General features: G+C 38.9%; 1 protein-coding gene across 4 annotated transcripts in view; it reads right to left on the bottom strand.

The window, feature by feature from the left end:
* Positions 1-18,976, bottom strand: part of CUNH4orf19 (chromosome unknown C4orf19 homolog) — a 42,312-nt gene extending 23,336 nt beyond the window's left edge. The window contains exons 1-3 of one of the 4 annotated variants that reach the window (XM_042812084.1): positions 18,879-18,976; positions 18,632-18,702; positions 9,397-9,482 (exon numbers count right to left, since the gene is read on the bottom strand). The gene's annotated coding sequence lies outside the window, so the exon portion shown is untranslated. Of the gene's footprint in view, positions 1-9,396; positions 9,483-18,631; positions 18,718-18,878 lie in introns of those variants that run through there. The other 3 variants (XM_042812083.1, XM_042812085.1, XM_042812086.1) reach the window with 3 other exon arrangements.

Here is an 18,976-nt window from a genome sequence, read left to right as displayed (position 1 = left end):
CATAAAGTAAATTGTGGATGGCTGCTTCTGAGATCTGCCTACTTTCCCACTCCATTAGCAGCTCCCAGCTTGAGGTTTTCAAGCAAGTGCACAGCTCCTTTGCTATGTAATATGTGAAGCTGGCCAGTACTTTTGAAAGAGCATCCCTTGCACAATAGATCAAAGAAGACTAATGTATGTTTTTTGCTCAAAAAAGTGCAAGGGATTTAACTCTTCCATCCCAGAAGCCTTAACTTAGTCTTCCAAGCTGATCAACTGATTGTAGATTTCTCTTCTTTCCTTTGTGGGTTGGAACTATTAGAACTCAGTGCTGTCCCCAGCAGTTTCAGGAAAAAAAATCATCAGCTGTCTACAGTGGTTTTAATGTATGTCCTAAGATTTGTATTCCCCTCACATTTTCCTCTTATACTCTAGTAACTTAGGTCCTGCCCAACGCATGCTTTTGTGGTCTTGTTCAAATACTTTCTCTGCTGCAAACTGTGTAGTACAATTGCATTTTCGGGATCTTTTTAATCAGTTCTACTCTTCATCTCAATTCACATTTGGTAGAACAAACCTCTGATTTACATGCTTTCTTTTTGTTTCTGCCCATGTGTTCCGCTATAATTATTTACATGCAGTTGTATTAATGTGGTTTTTTTTTTTTTCCTAAGGAAAGCTGAAATGGATTTTGTATCACGGATACTGTATAAAATCTAGGCCCACATTTTGTTGATGATTAAATGGCTGATCTTGCAGCACATGTAATCAAAACCTTTAAGAGTCCATTGCAAGGTAATGAAGGGGAGAAATTTCATGAAATCAAAGGTGAATTTGAAAATCCTGATTTGACTCTGAGCATTCACAGAAATCAGAAATAATCTATCAACTGTGAAACTGTACACTTTTCTCCTAGGCTCTATATGGATGAAGAAAAGTAAAACAGTAGTTCTTGGCTTACTGGGGGAATTGGGGAGGGAGAGAAATGAATAGTCAGTTTTCTTTATGAAAAGCACTTAAAAAGTAAAATCAGATTGAGGTTAGTTATTCTTCCAATCTTTTTTGAATTCAAAGAGATCTTCAAGGCTTTTTATGTAATTGTGCAAAGACTGTTTCTTGAATTCTTTCATTATGCTTCTTATAAATACAACGTTACTGAAAACATGAAGTGTGTAAACAAGCAAGACACCATGCGTCAGTAGCATCTAAATAAACACTGTTTAATAATTCTTTGAGATCTAATGGTGCTCCTTGATTTGTGGGGAGCCTGAGAAGTAATGGAAAAGTTATGCCTTGATCCATAGCTGAAAACATGCTGTAGTCATCCAGAGGAGTGCTGTGATGTCACCATTTCCTGGGTGCATGGGCTGAACTTCCACTTGCCAGCTGTATGAATTGAATTTTGCTCATTTTGTCATAAATTGAAGAGGTCATAAAATGCTGTTTTTTTTTAACCCGCATGGAGATTTCTGGAGGGTTATCATCTGTTTATTAGCTGAGACGACTTAGGATGTTGCTGTCTGTTTAATTGACCTTGTAGTCTGTTATCACATGCCCACTGGTGTCTGGATACAAGTTCTTAGCCATAGCTATCTTTTAGTGAAGACATTTAGATCATTGGTGAAAAAAGGGATTTTTATGTTCTATTTGTTCCACTAATTTTGAAGTTCATGCCAGCTACTGTCAATTTCTTCTGGGCAAGTAATGATTATGAGCTGTTTTTACCAGGCTTTCTGCTACCCAAATCCTGAATTGCAACAAAATAAATTGAATTTGTTTTATGAAATGTTGTACAGGCTCATAAAATACTTGGTTGGAAAGGGGTCCAGAGTTCATCTGGCCCAACCTTCTACTCAGTAGAAGTCAGTAGAGGTCTAGAGCTTGCTGCAAGATTGTGCAGTGCTTAGTTTGAGCTCATTAATGCCGGGAAAGCTTTGATCTTTATTGGCAGCGTCTGCAACAGCAACATATGCTGGGCAGGTGATAGTGTCTATACACTCTTCCTATGTTTATTGTAGTTCTTTATTAGCAAAAATGTCACAGATGTCTAGGGTGAAAGTTCAGCATCCAAAGATTTCTAATTCTGTAACAATTTTCTATTCTTAGGATGGGTATCAAATGTGTTTTGATTGTCTGCTTCCAGATTTCAACCCATAATGTTAGCAATCTGCATCTTGTTTAAAGAACCTGGAAGAAAAATGAACATACCAATGTCTTGTTGGATATTGGTATTTGTATGTATTGTACATGCTGTGGCAATATTCTTCTAACCTAGGGTTAGGGTCTGTTGTTAACAAGATTTTTTTTCCTATTGTTGCAATAGATTACACTGTTTCTCAGATACTGTGTTTTTTCTCATTAACGTTTTTACTCTCGAGAGGAGAAACGTAATGAATAGGCAAGCAAAGCTACATGAGTGAGACCTTTCAGAGCTTCATCCTACAAGCTGCGTGGGAACAGAGATGTTCAGGTACCCAATTCCTGCAGACAGTATTCAGCCAGCACTGAGAAACCATGACAACCTGACAGACAGTGCACTGGATGGAGCATCTTCCTTTGTCTTTCTTTGTAGAAGTTGAGGACATTCAACTTCTCATTTGATCAGAAACCAACTTGCCCAGATGCTTAAAAATTAATTAGTGGTGGTGAGAGCTAAACAAGCTCCTGGTTCCTGCAGCTGTCAGTGCCCATAAATCAGCTCCGTTTTTCCTTTTGAAACAGGACAAGAGCATAAATTTAATTAATGGGTTTGACTTGCTCAGGAAACAAGCAGTAGAGAAATTGCCTTCTCCACACCTTTCACAGATGCTATAAACACAGAAATGTTATTGGGTATTTACTCATGAGTACTTTCCAGCATCATTGTTCTAGATACAGTTGAATGCCTCAGGCAGGTGGCAAGTCAGTGACTGCAGCAAATCCTTATTCTTTGGACACCTGGCTCAGAGCTGCAAAGGAGCAGCAGGTTGGAAGAGTCTCCATCTTAGTTCCACCTGAGTTCTGCTCAACAAAAGCAACAACTGCTACAAAGTACTCTAGGGGAAAGCACAGAGAGTGGAAATTTAAATATAATATTAAAGGCAATGAAATAGATGTATCCTGCCACTTTGCTAAACAAACAGAAAAGCTTTACTTGTCCTTGCAATGGATCATCAGGAATATCTGACTGTCTTGTTTGTTCGTTTTTTCTTTTATTGTGTGTGAAGAGACACAGAAATTGTCAAACTTGATCAGACTCAGGCTCAGACCTGTACTGAGCATCAGATCTCTTAGAAGTAGTGAAAGTGCCTGTCAGGGAACTGCTATTGTACAACATTTACATCCGTCCAACATGGCTTTTGTCTCTTGACTTAGAAAAATTAGAGTCTTCTAAAACTTTTAACTTCTTAAAACTTATGTCTGGTTTCATATTATTCACAGTTGTAACATTACAAAGCATTGTTTTTCATGGAAACCTTACTGTATTCTTTCTCTCAGCAATAAATTGCCTGGTCTAGTTATGCCAGAAGAATAATTTTATTTGCTCTATTTTGAATTAGTCCCCTTTTTGATCTGATCAAATGTTCCCTGGTATTTGTATTATATAACTCTAAATTATATAAAGGGATTATGTATTATCCCTTTAGTCTACAGTGAAGTGTGTGTTTTCATTGCCTCTGTCTAGGCACAGAGAGAATTTTGGACAATGTATACAGCTTTAATTTTATTTTTTTTTTTTAAGAAGAAATAGTTATTCAGAGCATTATTTGAACTTATGTATGGATTGGTATTTTGGTTAGTGTAGAAGTTTCTGAGGGGCTGAGTTAATCTCCTGGATTTGGAAAACAATGGTGCTGTATTCAAATACTGAACAGTAAACCCCAAAAGAGTGAAAAATGGTTGAATGTTGCCCTTTTTTCCCTGTGTTGACTACAGGTGTGAGAGTGCCTGTAAGCCACAGGAGCAGAATGCCATGCACTCTGCTGTGATTACCCAAACCCTGTATGGTTGTCCTCGCACCATCAGTTCAAGTTGTTTTTTCTTTTTCTTTCTTGGTTAAATTGACAAGGCCTGTCTGGGATTCAAGAATTGGGTCTCTAAGTTTCAGAATAATGTTACTAGACCTGTGATGAATGCATTTATGAATATTTATATGGAACTTAGGATTCAAAGTGAGTGTTGAGTGCAATCTGCTGCACAACATAATGAGGCAAATCCTCAGCCTCTCTTCCTTTCTCTGACATTCTCATACTTTGAAAAGATCCACAGTCCTTGGCTTTTAAACACTCTTGTCAAAACAAGAACATTCATAACAAGTTCCAGTCAAAAAATGCAACTTCACTGCTCCATTCAAACACACGACTGTACTGGGCAGACACCAAGTAATTGCTTTCCCAAGTAATTCTGGGGAAAGTTCACAAAGAATGTCGAACACCAGGCGACTTGGATGCTATGACTTTGTTATAAAAGTGCATTTTTTCATCTAACTGTAGAATAAATATTTTATCTTTCTCATCTATATATAACATCTCTAACCAAAAGACATGAACTGTTTCTTAAGTTAATGTTAATGCTATACCTGGCAGCAACACAACTATTGTGTAAAATCATCAGCCCCATTTCATCAGCACAACTGTTTGTAAAGGCTGTGTTGCATGCTCTGAGATATTACACAGGGATGACTGATAAAGTAAATCATCTTCTCTGCTGTTGGCCTCATCTTGTTATTGGATAAGGCTGTTTTCAGAGTAGGGAAAGGTGGAAGATGATGTGTTTCTTGTATTTCTTTTTAATGAAGTTCACAGCAGGTATTAATTGAACTGAAACTTATGGCAGCTTAACAAGCCACATGTTCTGCCATGGATCTTCAGCTCCTCTCTGCAGATTTGCTATGGACCTTTTTCTGGCTTTTACTTCTGTTCACAGTGTTATTACAACAAACTGTGGATTTTACTGGTGGGCAAGAAGGGTAGGTAGGTACACTGTGAGCGTTTTGCTTCTCTCACAGCTTCTTCATTATCATTGTCCAGTGCCACTGATGTAGCATGCTCTGTTGGATGCAAATATGCCCATGTGATCAGCTAGTCTCAGCAGCTTTTATCTGGGTTGCAGCTACCTCTCTTAGAACCTGGCTTTTTGTAAGCAGCATTCCCAGACACCTGGTCATCTCCCAGTCTATTTTCAGGCAGTGATGATGAAGCAGCATCTAATTTAGCTACAGAAATTACAAAGGTTTCTGAAGTGGCAATGTACTGTCATAGGCTCTGCAAAGAGCAATGGGGAACCCCTCGTAGAAATGGAATTTCCCTCTATTCACATTTTTCAGGACATAGAAATGGTTGACATTAAATCCTGGGCTATAATTTAGACAGAGAGAAGATTGCAAACTGACTCTATAAGTAGAAAAATCCCTTAAGTAATATCATATAACATGATATCTATAATCCTGTCAGTTAGAAGATTAGAGATTCAGTCAGAAACTAACTTATATAAATGGCTTAGTAATAAAGATTGTACTAATAGAGGTAAGGAACATACTGTGCTGAAGGCTAGGAAAATTGGGGAACCTTGAGGAATGGTATTTCCTGTATAAGCAGCTGTCATAGCAAAATATTCTGAGCTACACGCGACTCTTCTGGAGCAGTATTTGAGATAACTGTTACTGTGTAAATTTGTGGTTGAAAGCAACCCTATGTGCTCAGCAATCATTCATACATTTGGGTAACATGCAGCCTGTAAGGCCCAAACTTCAGTGTGTGACTTGTTTGCCGCAGCTCCCAGTTGTATCAGTATCACACAGATGTAGCTGAGGGATGACTCGATGCGCCATAGAGGCTCTTCAGCTGACATTTTAAATATTCATTGTTATTAAGCACAGGCTTGAGTGGAAACTTTTCTGATCACTTTTGTTATGTGTTTATTTATATTCCTTTTCCCGTGGTGATTGTGTGGAAAGCCCTACATGACCAAAGTTAGTTTTTCTCATTTTTTTTTAAGCACACACTCCTCCAGATAGAAAGACAAGCTGTCCCCAAAGGCCAGAAAAGGCCATTGCCAAAGCAGTTGACAGCTCTGCCCTCTTCTCCTGCTTTCTGTGTAGTCAGAATGCTGCATAAAACAGACCAGGACAAGCCTGCAGGAAAGTTTTCTCCTGGGTGAGAAATCTAGGTGGTCTTGATAAAACCTAATGTGCACATAACAGCTTAAAAGGCAGATAAAATGCTGTTGAAGGTAACTTCAGGTCCATTTACAAATGTTATCATTAATTATAGCAATATTTTCATCCTCCAGCCAAATAAAAGCCCGGGAGGGTCCACCAGCAGTGAATTCTCCAAGCAAAGCTGGAAATAAGAAGGATGAAGATTCTAAAACATTTCCCTGGTGTTCTCCCTTTCAAAGTGGGTAGCAAAGGTGTTTTTCAAACTACTGCAATTCAATTAGGCTGACCTAATTTTACTTCTACTCTGCTACAGAATTCCACAGTGATACCATTTAACTTTCTTAAGGTCACATTGTGGCCCTGTTGAGACTTGTATTACAGCACCACTGACTGTAGGAGCTTAAATACAGAAACTGCTTGAATGGGTATCTTGTGTGTATTTTCCTCTGAGTGAAGAAAACTAAACATGGTGGGTTTTTTTGGTTTTTTTTTTTTTTTTTTTTGGTTTTTTTTTTTTCCTTCTTTTTTTTGGTTTGGGCAGATGAAACTCTTTAAAGGAAAACAATTGCTGTTGTAGCCTGGAGAGAAAATGCTACTGGCTATGATTTATGAAATTTATGTCTATTTTTAATTAGAAGAAGTGGAGGCTACGGGCCCATTCTTCTATATTTTATATCATCACCTTTGTGCTGAGTGCTCAGTGACTTATAAAATGGCACAAAGTCTCACTAAATGCCTATCACTTAGTTGTGTGTATCACATCCCACAGTTTGCAGAATTGCTTATGTGTTTAAAGGAGTTCTGTCTTGAAATAGAAATCCTTACTGGCCATTTCTTCAGCAGCATCTGTTTTCCTTATTTATCTTAATTAGAAGCTGCTTTAAAATTCATTGACGACATCAACATTTGGATAAGATCATGGAATAATGGTTCAGGGTTCCAAGTCTGTGAAACACATAATACTTTTTGAATCACAAAATTGTCTGTTCTTGCAACCTATTCCTTAATTTAAATGAATCCTATGAGAACGACATTTCAAGCATCTATTTAAGACTGAAGCTTTGTTTGCCCACAGAAGTGGCACCGTTGTGAAGCAAGAGTAAATTAATCAGCATAAACCAATTTAAATCAGCACATCATTCTTATGTAGAAAATTTCTTCAGCTGAACTCTGCCAACATATCATCATGTTTTGGTTAGAGCTGTGTGTAGTACGCCTTCATCACTCTTGCCATGAGCTGCTCTTAGCAATGGGTTTGCTGAAGCAAGTTGGAAGGCTGTCTGGTCCCTTAATTTTTGTGCTCCTTGTCAGACTGACTGATTTTCAAACATGAATTTCTGTGCTGGCTTGGAGAAGGTGCTGGTAAGAAGAGATGGTGAAGTTCATGTCAGAATAACACCAGAATTAGTTTCTGCTAAGATGGAATGGAAAATCTGCATAAAAATGTAGCAAAGTTCTTTCCTAACCCTCCTGCTGTCTGATGAAGTGTCAGTCTACACAGCTCATTGTGAAGAGGTGAAAAAAGAGTCTAAAGAAATATGATATTTTTGTCTATTAGAAAAATAAGGGTTTTTTCACACTATGCTGAGTTCTTATCTCTTGAAATTCTTTAAACGTGTCAGTCTACATTTTTTAAATTTTCTATGTGACAAAGCTTTCTACACCAAAAGTGACATGTGAAGACTTGCAGTGTAGCTTCCTGTCTCAGCTAAATTTCTGCAGTGCTGAACTGCTGCCATGAGACAGCCCTCACAAATTTCTTTCAGCTCTGCTGTATGTGTGAAAAAGGAAAATAAGTAAAAGTAAAATGCAATGAATAAGAGTACCCACTGGGGGGAAAAAAAATCAGAAAAAAAATAAGGCAACACTTTTCTGTGGCTTTCTCTGAAGTCATGAGATGAGAAGGATCTGTGAAGTAGAAGCCTCCACACGTGCTGAAACCATTGCACCATGGTAAGAAGCTGGCATGAGGGTGCCTGAGTGATCTCCCCTGGGTACAATCCCTGATGGCCACCAGCAGCTGCAGAAGGTTTTTCCATGAGAGGTGAGAGGATGTAGAGGCAGCTCTTCACTACTTTCTCTCTTTCTTCCTCAAAGAACTCTCCTTATTCAGGTGGAAATTGATAGTGAGAAAACAACAAGGGAGTTTGCAAAACAATCTGCTGTTTAATTTGTAACACAGGCACTGTTTTGACATTGTCTTAAAACCAGAGAAGAGAGGGAGTGGAAACCCATCATTATGATTGCCTCTGGGAAAGAGCAGGTTGCAGGTAGTGTTTTACAAAAGAAACAAAGCTTGGTTACTCAAACTACTTTGAAAGATCCCTGATAATATATTTATATTTTTGTTGATTGTGGTTTTTCTTTGGTACTAGAAAGTTATACTGACATGGAAGAAATGTGGAAATTGGGGGACTCAGGCTTGCCTCCCTGGGCAAAGCCTAAGGAAACTTTCCTTCTCTAAAGAGAAGGAGACAGTTGGCAAGCATTAATACTGGGGTAATTAGCTGTTATATATTGGGTGGAGCAACACTCAGTGAGAATGTCTTTGTGATTAAGAGGTCTGACTAATATCTGGCAGCCTACGTGAGGTCCTGCTCTGGACTCCCTGTTGCCCCTGCTGCAATGTTTGGTTCTCCCAGAGGGAGACCTGCTGTGCAGCCAAACAATTTGCAATGACCTTGCTGTGCTGGTTAGGCACCTCAGATACATGGGTGCACCTTATACAATAACCTCCTGAAGTTACCTATAGCTTGGGATTTCAAGTACCCATGGTTAAGAGCCTCCTAAATCCAAAGAGATTAAAGATCAGAGCTTTAACTTCTCAGAGTGACATAATCCATGTTGTTAGAGAAGCTTGGGCTGGGTGTTTTTCTGTACTGCCCCTACAACAGGCAGGTGCTCTGGTATCAAATCTGGGTCAAGTCTGGCCTCTAGACCTTTTTCTTTAACCTGTAAATATTTAGTAAGAACATATCCTGTAGGTGACAGCTGAAGTAAGGTGGCCTTATCACTTACGGTGCCTGCAGATGCTGCTGTAACACAAACAAGGAAATAGTGTAAAAAAAAAAAAACGACATGTAGGCATCTCTCTTGTTGATGAGGTGATCTGCAAAGTACCTATAGCCTCTTTATAAGGGGAAATCCTGTATGGCAATGGTGCAACCTGCTTCCTTGAACATTGTGGGTGGGGAGGGGCCCTAGCCCTAGGTGCAGTAGGAGTTGGGTGTTTGTGCCCCACGAATGACTCCTCAGAAACTGGCCTTTGGGCAGCTCACCTGACTGCTTTAGACAAGGCCATTCATGGAAAGTTTCGTGGCTATCAATTGCAATCTGTACTTCTGCAAAGACATCTTCAGGCCTCCTAGAAAGCAAAAGAAATGTCCTGAGAAAGAATAAAGCTCAAGCATACCTTTGTTAGCAGGCCTTTCATAAGGGTTCATTGACTCAAATGCTGCCTCTTGTTTGTGTTGCTTTTTGTTGGAGTAAAAACGCTGTTTTTTTTACTTGGAGGAAAATGTATTGACTCAGAGAAGAAATTATTTTTTCAAATCAGGCTTTTCCAGGAGTTATGATGATCTTGCCTTTGTTTTTTATGTGAGCATGTTATTTTTCATGTGAGAGAAAAGTAGTGAAATGTTTCTCTGTGTGGGAAGATGGCAGGGGAGGAGGGTGAAGGTAGTTCTGCAAACAGGTTTGTTTCACATACCGCTCTAGAGAGATATTGCAGATTTTTGGAGACTGGGCTCCATGTGGCAGGTGGGAGGGGATTTCTGTGTTATCAATTAATTTCAAACTGTGTGGGATTTTCTTGGCATAAATGAATGAGGTCTTCAACAATTTAAGCTTAATTTTCCTTCTGTCAAATGGAGTGCAAGAGATACGTGATGAGGAAGATTTGAGGATGGAGGACTCTTGAACGTGCTGGGCTTGATGGAGTTAATCTTCCCATTTGTCAGGGAAAGGCAACCCAGCTTTCTCTGAGAGGTAGTATATTTACCCACCAGTTATATTGCAAAGTTTCCAGCAGCCTTATTCCAGAAACTCTGTATATCTTTTGGAGCACAAAGGGCTTTCTTATGATATCTTCAGATATTATGCTTCTTACCAGGGATACCATGGAGATGAAGAAAGCCAAAACAACCAAAATAACAAATCCTGCATGTTAATAATAGAGTTTTGCACAAACTGTGAAGCAGAAGGCCAAACCTAGAAAACAGGTGGCTCTTTATGGACTCAGTTGTTGAGTTTGGAATTTTGTGTGGGTTTTTAGGTGAGCTATTGAACTGCATTAACACTGCACTGTGCAGTGAGCCCTGTGGACAGAAGTCTATTGTGGGCTATAGGAATGTGAGATACAGTAACAGGTCAGAAACGGTCTGTTTTACTAAACAAAGAAATCTCAGTCTACGATTAATGTAGTTTCATGTCAAGAGTACAACATACAAATCTAGGCTCATTCACGGCGTGATAATGAACAATGCATGCCCTGTAGCAGGGGAGCATACCACTACTGGATTATCTGCACTAAACGAACTTTACAGAAGTTCCCGTCAGGTTTACTTTGTGCTAAACAAATGCTCATTTAATGCAGCTGTTACAGCAATGCAAACTGTGGATTGGCAACGAGCCGTGCTTCTGGGGCTCATCCCAGATACTGGCCTTATGAAATAAGTTTTTGAAGATTTGCCTTTTTGTATTAAGCTGAAATGATACAGAAAATGGAGAATAATTTCATAAGATTAGGAGAAACAATGATTTACAGACTCAGAATTGTGAGACAAAGGCAATTTAACAGGTTTGGCAGCTTAACAGACCAAGGCAGTTTGACAGTTTTTGGGGAAGATATGGAACTGTAGCTCCTTAAAAGCTATAGGTAAAAGCATTTTTGTTGGTTTCATTGTTTGAAAGGAAATTAACTTAGGTACAGAAAAACATGCCATTTTGTGTGGCTGGCAGACTGGAAAATCTTTTGGGAAAATCTCACAACAGTATCTTCAGACTGGAATGTAAACAGAAAGAGAAGACACTGAAACCTGTTTAAAAATAGCTGGAGCTTGCTAGAGTTACAACCTTGGTTTGTTACTGCTATCCTAAAGTGAATCCTACACAGAGGAGTAGGTTTGACCCTCAAATCACGTGCTATAATTTTATTGCTCATCCAAAATGTATTTTTAATTGTCAAGTTTGAAAGAGAGGACCATGAGTGAACAACTAAAGGAAAGGCAAGCTAGTAGGTCTGAAAATTGGAAGACTTTGCATAGGACACTAGAATAAGGCATATGCGGAAGAATGGAGTGGAAGAATTTAAAGCCTGGAGAATGCCTTGATGCAAACAAGAAAGTGGCAAAAATTCTTTGCTTCTCTTAACAACAAAAACAAACAAAAAAAAGAACTCAAACTCTCCTTATTCAAGTATTCTGTATGAAAATAGTGGTAAAATCAATCATTTTAATTGTGATTTATTATCCTTTCTGGTGTTTAGTTGGATCAAAAATGAAGTCCAGCTAAATAATAAGGCTGGACTGAAGAAGATCCTTTCCTCCATGAATTTAGTGTGCTGTAATTGCAGAGTTGGCTTGTTCAGTGAGCAGAAGGATTGTGTTAAATACTGGCAGTCCACCATTCAGATGACTGCCAGTACTAGAATGTAGGAGTACCAGATGTTTAGATGTTTAGAACGTGGTATTTTAGTGAATGGTAGGGCTGTGAGGTAATTTTGCAGCTTGTAAGTGAAACTGCTTAGACCCATTCAGATATGGGAATGTTTAAGAGGTATCAAATACATAGATGGAAAATAGGAATTATTCTGAAAGAACGTAAACCATATAAATCATTGTTTTTTGTTTTTTTTCCCCCATCAGGATACGTTTATATCAGCCACGGGCTCAAAGATATTCATGTATCTGATGTATATCTTTTCCTTTTTTGTTTGTTTGTTTTTTCCCAGTTTCTTTCCTTGGTCTGCTCACCCTACATGGAACTACTCCTACATACAAGGGTGAATTTTTTCACCTTATTGTTCCTCAGCATTTCACTTCACATAAAGAACAACCAGCAGAGAGCAGAAGAGCAGAGGATTGTTTAGGCTATAGTTACAAATCACTGTGAAAATGGATAACAAAACTTTTAAAATAGAAAGATACAGAAAACACTACAGCTGCTGAAGTTGCACCTAGTAATCTTCAGGAAAAGCCTCTGATACAATAACTTTCAAGACCCTTTCATGGAATGCATCTTTTTACTCTTACATGAATTCTTTTTCACTCAAAGGCTTTTTACTTTTCTTTTAAATAATTTTTCCATTTAGTTATTTTCAACCAATTTCCTTGGCAGGCATTGAGTGATGATGCGTGGCTAAGGGAATGATCAGATTGATTGTGAATAAGAGTTTTATGTTGTAATTACAGTAAATATTTCTCAGCACAAGGCAGGTCCAAAGTGTTGACCATTGTATTAAAGAGGCACTAATGAGAAAAAGATTAAAAAAAAAAAAAGTGAATGAAATACAGATGAATTTCTGCAGTATTATTGAATGGATTATCCTGATTGCATTCACTACCTGTTTCAGTCTCAAGTTGAACAATACTTGAAAGCTATAGAAAAGTATTAATTCCACTGACAGACTTTGTATTTTCTGGAATTGGGTCAGTAAAGTAATTCTTCCATTTTTAATTTCTTTCTTCCTTTTTTGTATAATTCTGGGCAAATGAATGGGTAGAATTCACCAACATTATCAGTGTAGATTGCGTAGTTAAGACTGACTTGTTGGACTGCGCTTGCAGCTGAATACTTAAAGCTAACAGCACACTGCATTTTCAGCAAGACTCCTTATTCCAGAGAGTTTATCTGAGGCTGGGTACAGTGTGTCTCAGGTAGCTCTGTCATAAAGCAAATGTCTTCTGCCTGTATGTAATAACTTATTTACCAGCCGATTTGACATACTTCCTCATGACAGGAGATTTATTGTCAGTGTGCTACGATTTGAAGTGTTAGTCTCTGGAGACAGATTCGGCTCTCAGAGAATTCAGGAGACTTGATTTCAAATTCTGCTTCTTGTCCAGAGCATAGGGCTGATTTACCTCCTTGCTTCCCAAACCTGGTCTTTGTCACTAGCAAGATGTGGATATCAGCATGTGTACTGAGCTAAAAAGGCTCAGTTGCTCTCCAGTAAAGCTTTATTGTGGAAGGATGGCAGAGAAGTGAAAAAGAACTAACTGTTCAGGCTGATTAATATTGGTGATGGTATTGGCACGAAAGCAGCCAGTTTTCCTTTCCCTAGCTCACACTCTTTGTCTGCTGTTTTCTTAAGTGGTGTTTGAGCTTTTTGATCATCTGTGCATCAGCAAATCTGTTTGTTTATACGTGAGTGGATGGAAATGTTTTTATGGCAGGTAATGAATTGGATAATTGCACTAAGCATTAGTTTTTAATGTATATCTGTAAATACGGAGTAGCCTTTAGCAATCTGAGCATATTCATCCAATGCAATGGAATACTTTCGCAAGTGATTTTAATTTAAAAAGGGATGTTTAGGACAGAAATGGGACGTTGTACATGGTTGTAACTTCTCAGGCCCCCGGAGGCCTTCAGTTTAGGGCTGATCACTGTTGCTTCTGTTTCATTTACATTGCAAATGAAATCTTACGGTATTTTTCTTCATTATGTTGTCTGGCAGTTGAATCTGTATCTTTGCTGCACAGATGTGGGCCGTTCAGTGGAGACGTGCACGCATTTAGATAACAGAAGTACAGGGCTGATATCAAGCCCTGCAACATCTGCTGAATTCACATGGGGAAAGGGAATATGAAAACAAATACACAAAGGACACAGCTACTGAGATGGTAAATATTGTTTTTTCCATGCCACACCCAAGCCAAAAATAGAGACTGAAAGGCCCTTAACAAAGCTTTATTCAGGTTTCTGAAAGCGGAAAGGTTTTTTCCACTGTTCTCTAAGTGAACAGGGCTGCTAGCTTGCTTCAAAAATCTGACACTGCCAAAGCCTTATGCTTGTTTTACTGCAGCTAGATCAGAAGAATACCTTTACTGTGAGCAGATCAGAAGAGTAGCTCCTCAGAAAAAAAAACAGTTTTAAAATCACCTCGACAAGATCACATTCACAGGCTTGAATGCTTTAAGAAATGTAAGAGCTGGTTAACACTTTTTTTAGGGGAGAAAAGATGGTGGGTCCTGTGGAGCAGTACAGATTTGCTGGTTGGCCCTGGGGTGGCTGCAGCCTAGACCTGAAAGCTGCAGGAGGAGGAGGGGAGGAAAGTGTTAGACTGCTGTGTCAGTGCATGGGCCCCTTGTTCTGTGTCCTGCGCTGTTGCACAAGGTTCAAGTGCTGAGTAAGGTTGATAATGCTGGGCACTCCCAAATCTAATAAAAGTGTTGCAAGTAGTTGTGGGATGAACGGGGAAGTGAGAGCTGTAAATACAACCACTGCAATAAATTTAACCATTGCAATAAATCCTGGGGGAGGATAGATTTTCAGAGAATGAAGGAACATACTGCCTGGCAAATCCCTGAACCTGTGGGAACATGGTTCCATATAGCTCATTTGGGACACTCTGCTCCTGCCTTAAAGCAGCCCTCAGAGACTTCAAATCAGAGTAGACATTTGTGGCAGCACCAGCACAGCCTACAGCAGGCCATGTATTCTGCTCCTGGCCTGTGTATGAGGATTTGGTACTATTCCCACTGCTGTAAGCATGCAAAGGGTCCCAGAGGGGGCTCCAGGTTGAAAGATTTTTCAGTCACTTGGAGTATGTTTCCTCTCTCACATGGGATACTTTCCTCTTTGCTCCTCATCTCTTGCACAAAGGCAGACTGTCTGCTATAACAAGGCATTTGCCTTGTTCACGTAAAATCCAAAAATTAACTGCTTTTTAATAACAATGCCCAGCTTTCTTTCATAGCTGGGGAATGACTTAAAATGGAGCCAGGCCCATTTGGTAATGTCAAAAAAAAGTAAGCCCCAAGGAGATGGCTTGTTCCTTGCTTTCCCAAATGGAAAAATAACTTATGTGAATTAATAATAGACTATTTGACCACAAATATTTTTCTAACCAGAAAGCATCTGTGGCTTTGCCGCCAACATCTGTGGTTAAAGTGAAGAATTGGAAGTTAAATAAACTTTTGTAGAAACTGCAGACAAAAACGTCACACAAAAAAGAAATCTTAGGTCTTTTTTTTCCTGCTTCCTGCTGTAACTGATTAAATGTTTAGTTTCCAAACTATGTACTCAGCTTTTAATAAGATTTTAATGTTCCTCCATATGTCCAAGTGAAAGTGACTTAAAGGGAAGGTCAAGGAAAAATTGCTGTTTTTTCCCCCCTTTCCAGTAATACCTTTTGACCTCTCTTCCAAAAGTTATTTTGTCCATTTGATATCAAACTTTCAGTAAGAAAATCGACATCACTTTTTGTACCGATTTTCCATAGCAATATATCCAGTTTGCTGGAATCTGTGCTCTGTAGCTTTGCAAAACCCAACCGTGTCCATGCATCATTGCTTATGCTTTTTTGGTGGAAGAATCAGGCACACTCTGTTGTCAGGTGGCAGATGAACAGGTTTTGGAAGAGGAATTTTAAGTTCCAAGCAAATATTTATTATCTGATGACATCTCATCACCTTTCAGTGGGTTGTGTGTGTCAAGTCTTGTTCACACCAAGTCACTTGTGAAATGATGGTTGTGTGAGATGCTGAGAAGGCTGAGATTATGTTTAACTAGATACTGTGCAAATACACAAAAAGGTCTCCCCTTCCTGCAAAATGTGAATGAAGGCTTTCCTGAGGTGGTAGAACAGCATGGAGCCAAAGCAGACCCTCATTTCCTGTGCAGGTCCTGCTTGCCCTGAGCTGTCCTGCTGGTTGGGGCACCAGACACCCTGTCCCATGCCCAGCCACTTCCCCTCTCCTGCCCATCTTTCTTGTTCTGCACGAGGCCACCACACAGAGACCATACAGACCTTCTCTATTGCTTGCCAGGTCTCCTTCACTGTGGTATTTTATGTGCCTCAGATCCTGTACTTTGTTTTCTGCTCAATGGGAAGGCGAGGATACACTCTTGCCTATATCAAGCACCTTGGTTTAAAGCAAATACTTACTTGTGTGTCCTAGAGATGTGATAAAAGCAACCATGTGGTTAATGAAGAGCCTTAGCACTCAAAAATGTTTATGTTTCCTTCGCATGGTGATCGCTTTCTACCTGGCTTTTCAGGGAAGCCACAGCTGCATTCACTTTCAGCTTTTGCTCTGTCTTTCCACCTGCCTAGAGCTGCAATAAGATCATCAGATTGATGATTTTCAGTATAAGCCTTAAATCTGATACAAGTTTCTAGAGATTTACAAGCATTTTGGAAGAGCTGGGTTAACTTTTGATCAATATTTTGCTTAGCTCTGGTTTTGGGGCTAAAAGAAAACAATTCCAAACTCATGGAAGCATTTTGATTTTTGTGTTTCCTTGGTTTTTCCCAAAGATAGAAAAATTCTCTCTTGGATTTGCATGGATCTTGGTTTCTGAGGATCTCTTTCCTACAAGAAGGAAGTCTTTGATTTTGTGTCCTTCCTGTGAACGAAACTACATTTGATTCTACGTTGAAGTGATAGAGCAAGCTAATAGGTTGGGTTATATCATCAGAAAACAAAGGTAATAATCAAAACAGTGTAAATTATTGTAATGATTGCAAATTTTTGGTATAATGGACATCTGAACTGCTAGTGTGCTTGGAGTAAACTCTTCTATATGCCTCTCTTTGGAAGTGAGCTGTTTCCCACCCTCATTTAATATCTGTTTGCTCAGAATGACTTTAGCGTTTCTTGCGTCTTCCACCCTACAAAGGCATTTTGTGCAATCAGTGTTCAACAGATTTGCTTGTGTAGCTCCTAAATGCTGGCTTTCATGACCCACCCGATGTGTACAAACATTTGCTAAAAGAGTCTGGCCTTGGCAGGCTGCTTCCCGCATGTCAGGTGGGTGCAACATTCACCTTAGGAGAAAGCTTGTATAACATAATGGCTGTGTATTTGGGATCTGGTGTGTTTACCTTATGTTCAAATTTTGCTTACCAAATAAGCCCCTTATCTACAAGAGTTACTGAATAAATAAATATATATATATATGTAAATAATTTAAATGAAGAGGTCAGTTATAGTAAATTTAGAACAGTTGTTTTAAAGCATGGTCATTTCTTTCTACGTCCCCACCTGCACAGTGAGCTTCTCTGCTAGAAGGAGAGAAGTATCCATAGCTGGTAAAAGACTTGTTGGTGTCTGAGGCTGGACCCACAACAGGTTTAGATGGCCACCCTGGAACTGAGCGACTATTTTTTAATAACTAGTGATAAACCTGTTGGAGCTCCAACTTCCTTGGATTTATTTTAAGTACTGGTAATAATAAAGCAAAGAAAGTTGAGAGCAAGTCTGTAGCAAGATGATGTAGGTATTGCTATTCTCCACTTCTTTTTGGTATACACTAGCATTATGTGGGAAGAGGAAAAAGAGAGAGGTTTTCTGTGCTTTCATAAAATGCAGAAAACTTACATTGCTTGCAATTACCTCCCTGCTATCATAGGAGTAAAACTATAAACACCACTTACCCCTTTTATGCAGTGAGAATCCCTAGGAGGTGATATCTAAAGGAGTAAATATAGGCTCTGCAACTGTAGGTAAATGGCAGGTTTTGTAGTCTATAACTAAATTCTTATAAAGGGATAAAAATGATGAGTATGTACGGCCCCATGTGAAGTTTAGAGAAAAATTGAGATGAGAGGAAGATCTTTGTGAATGGAGGGCTAATGCTGTATCCTGGACAAATCCATCAGCAAAAACAAAAAAAATGAATTGCAGTATTGCCAGCAATTGTCAAGGAAACTTTATCACTTAATGGATATGCTTTCATACAATTTAAATTCTTAATTAACTGACTGCCTGTCCTTCTACTCCCCATTTTTTCAGTTTTTTTTATTTTTTTCTCCTTTTATTGAACACTGAAATACTCTCCCCATCTGCCTTTCATTTGCTTTTGTAAGATTTTTTTTCCTCCTAAATGCACCAAATTGCAGGAAGGGAAATCAGAAATCATGAAAGTTCAGCGAGAAAGCCACATCCATTAAAATATGCTTTGATCAGAGTGAAACAATGTGCAATTCATGGTATAAGTAAAGTCAGAAGAGTTCTAAGTCAGACATCAGACGCATTAACTCCCCTTTTACCTTACATACTCGAACACAACAGTTTCAGTAGCTAAGAAATCTTTAAAAATATTAGTTTTTCTATAGTTACATTTCACTTAAGAGCACTGTTTCGTTTGGGTTTCTGCTGAGCCAACTGAGCATATAAACAAAACTAATTTTACAAAAGGTGAAACAGGTGAGATCTGATATTTTCCAGATAAAGGTGTTAGATTATTTTGAGAGCTAAAAAAAGGAAATAGAGTACACAACATGCTCTATAAAGAGTTTCTCTTGAAAGCAGTGTTGAAAGTTAAAGGAACAAGAACTTCTCCTACCTGTAGCTTTTGTCCTGATCAGGAAGTGTTGCTTTTTTCTGATTACAATCTTCCATTGCTTAGCTCGGCTCCTGCATTTGAATGTTAAATATGTAAGAATGCCTTGTTTAGCTTGGGAGTTTGCATGACCTCTTAATGAGACACTGTAGTTAGTGTCATTGGGTATTAAGTTGTCATGTGACTGCAGATGAAAATAAAATCCTTTAAAGTTTGCATTTAATACTTCCTAGAATCTGTAACCCTTTACCTGCAAGCTGGATAAAAACAGGACAGAACTCACTGCTTTCTAGCCAGGGTTAGAAAAAGAATGGGAGGGAAAACACGTGCTGAATAGTTCTCCGCTGG

The sequence above is a fragment of the Centrocercus urophasianus genome, unplaced genomic scaffold, assembly GCF_019232065.1.
Source record: "Centrocercus urophasianus isolate 14NV4802_14NV808 unplaced genomic scaffold, USGS_Curo_1.0 seq_13, whole genome shotgun sequence".
Classification (NCBI taxonomy): domain Eukaryota; kingdom Metazoa; phylum Chordata; class Aves; order Galliformes; family Phasianidae; genus Centrocercus; species Centrocercus urophasianus.
This window is presented reverse-complemented; position numbering and strand designations above follow the sequence as displayed.